Below are 3,064 nucleotides of genomic sequence, written 5' to 3' on the forward strand. Positions count from 1 at the left end.
AAATGACTGATTAATCTAAGGCGTGCTTACCTCCCTAGGGCTACTGCTCCCTTTACAGACCTGCCACTGTGTGACTGAGAAGTGAGCCATGGGGTTTATTGATAGTCAGACCTAAAGCCCACAGTCTTTGCAGTTCCACCCGTCTCTACCCAACCCGAGTTGATGTGTTTGCCCTATAGTTAGACATTTACCCCCTCTGCTCTTTTCACATGTCCAGTGACCATCAAATGATGTTTCTTTCTGCGTACACATCTTTCCTTAATTGTTCTTAAATAATAGTGATCACATACAATGTTTTTTCCCTTTTGTGATTGACTTCTTTCACTCAGCATAATGTACATCAAGTTCACATATTTGATGAGGTGTTTCACACATTCGTTGTTATTCTTTAAGACTACATAATATTCCCTTGTGTGTGGACCATGGTTTGTCTACCATTCTTCCAGCTTTTTCTATCTTTCTGCTGTTGTGACGAACATGTGTGTGCATATATCTATTCTTATGTCTCTAGGATATATGCCTAGTAGTTTGGGATTGTTGGATTACATAAATTTCTGTTTCCAACTTTTTAAGGGAGTGCCATACCATTTTGCACAGTGGCTGCACCATTCCCACCGGCAGGGCTTGAGGGTTCCAGTCTCTCTAATATACTCTTCTTTTGAGTATTACTATTAATGCTGGGGTGAGATGTTTTGATTTGCATCTCTCGCATTGTAGATTGGGCTCTGGGTTGTTCACTATACGGTTGGCAATTCAAACCTCAGCTCCTCTTTGGAAGTGAGACTGTCTGCCCCCATGATGATTGACAGTCTCCGATTTCTTGGGTAACGTTGCTTTGTGTCGGAATCAACTCACTGCAGCTACTTTCTTTCTTTTTGTTTAATGACTAATTACCATGACCATCATTTGTTTGTTGATCAAAATTTCTCCTTTGGTGAACAATTCATTTACATCCTCTGCTCATATTAAAGTATATTATTTATTATGTTTGTTGTTGAGGTACTAGAATTTTCACTATATTTTAGATACTAGATCCTTATTATATCATTGTAAAATATCAATCCAATATATTACTGCAAAAAAGTATTTCCAAATTTCTGGGTTCTCTTTACTCCTTTGGTGAAAACTGTTAATGTGCAAAAATGTCTAATCTTAGGAAATCCCAGTCATTTAGTTTGACTTCTGTTCTTTGTGTGTTTTCAGCTTTGTTTGATCATGTATTTATGCTATGTATTAAAGCCTGTAAGTTTGTTCCTATTTTTGCATTGATGATCTATTTAGCTTATACTTAGGTCTTTGGTCCACCAAGAGTGTGTTTTTGTACACATCGTGAGATAGGAGTCCTGTTTCATTATTCTGCAAATGGATATCCAGTTCTGTCAGCACCATGTCTAAAAGATACCATTTCTTTTTCACTTAAGGAGTTTGACGCTGTCTCAAGAATTAACTGTTCCTAGATAACCTGATGCACTTCTGGGTTCTCAGTTCTGTTCCATTGGCCCAAATGTCTGTCACTGCACTGGTACCATGTTGTTTTGACTACTGTGGCTGTGTGGTGGGGTTTGAGAATGGGAAGTAATAAGGCCTCCAACTTTGTTCTTCTCAAATAGCGCTTAAAAAAAAACGTAGGTCTCTGTGCATTACTTATAAACTTGGTGACTAGCTTTTCCACATCTTTAAAGAATTATGTTATAATCTGCATTGGGATTGCATTGTATCTGTTGGCTGGGCTGCCTCAGAGGCTGGGGAAATTGGTGCTGTGAAGGAAAAGCAGGACTCTCAGAAGTGGATGGAGCATGTGGTCAGTGGTAAGGTGCAGTCTGTCGGCAGACATTGCTGCTCCATCACTTTAAGAACCTTGGGTCTCCTTAGCTTTGGATTTGAATTTCTTGCTGCCGAGATGTGCAGGGCCCCCTTCCTAGTGCAGCCTCTCTGGAGGTCACTGAGGGGGGTCTTCTGATGCTTCCTATTTGGGGGTCATGTTCCCTCATTCAGATAGATCCTGCTTCTGGATTCCCTAAAAGGTAGCTGCAATGCAATTTCTTCCTCAGGAAGGATTTCTGGCTCTGTGTTTTGACCTTCTCTTTGAGCCACTCTCTCATTTCTTTTTCTGAACTGGGGCAGTCTGTTGTCTGCGAGACACTGTGGTGGTATCATATTTAACTCGTTATCATATGTGGGTGTGTTCAAAAGTGTCCCCAGAAATGGGTACCCAGTTCTGTGTTTGCTGTTCACATAGCACACCTGGGAACAGGTTGGTCTATGATTAGCCTCCATCTATGGATGATCAGGTAATGTAGGAGTGGGTGGTGGCCCTTTATGTGTGGGTGAGGCTGCAGGAGGTACAAGTGTGACTGGGTAGGGCGGGGTCAGCTGTCCTTTACCAGGTGGAGGAAAAATGAGAGCAGACAATGGTAAAATCAAGCAATAGAAAAACACATAAAAGACTAAACAAAGATACATAACAAAAATGAAAAATATAAATAAAAGGAAACGGGGGAAGAAAATGAGATCAACAAAATTATAATGGGGAAAAAAGAAAAGAGAATAGTAAATAAAACATTAAAAAGAACAGAAGGGGATAACAGAAAAGAGAACTGGAAGGAAATAAAGAAAATAAAGTAAAAAAATAAAGAAAGAAAAATATAAAACAAGGAAAAGGATAGAAAAAGAAAGGAGAAAATTAGTAGGCGGCAGGGCATCTGTGCAGTGCTCCTGCAGCCTGAGGAGGTGACCTTTGGACAGGGCACCCCTCGCTAGCCATTATCTTCTGGTAGACAAGGAGGAAACGGGAGTGTGATATGTGGGACAGATTCTCAGTTTTGAATGGAGCTGGGTTGTACCTGATCCCAGGATGAATGCTTGTGGGTCAAGAAAGCAGCTGAGACAAGATGCCAGGTCATAGAATGAGCTCCTGCTACAGTAGAGGGCTGTGGAGGTCAGGCATTTGGCCTCTTGCCCATCCCCGGGTAACAGGAAGCATAATGCCCCTTCTGGTACTGCATATTCAGCTTTTCCAAGGAAGCAGAGAGCACATATACCTCCAACAGAGGGGTGGCATGCA

Source organism: Echinops telfairi, unplaced genomic scaffold (assembly GCF_000313985.2).
Source record: "Echinops telfairi isolate 266 unplaced genomic scaffold, ASM31398v2 ScPeMD7_7424;HRSCAF=8462, whole genome shotgun sequence".
Classification (NCBI taxonomy): domain Eukaryota; kingdom Metazoa; phylum Chordata; class Mammalia; order Afrosoricida; family Tenrecidae; genus Echinops; species Echinops telfairi.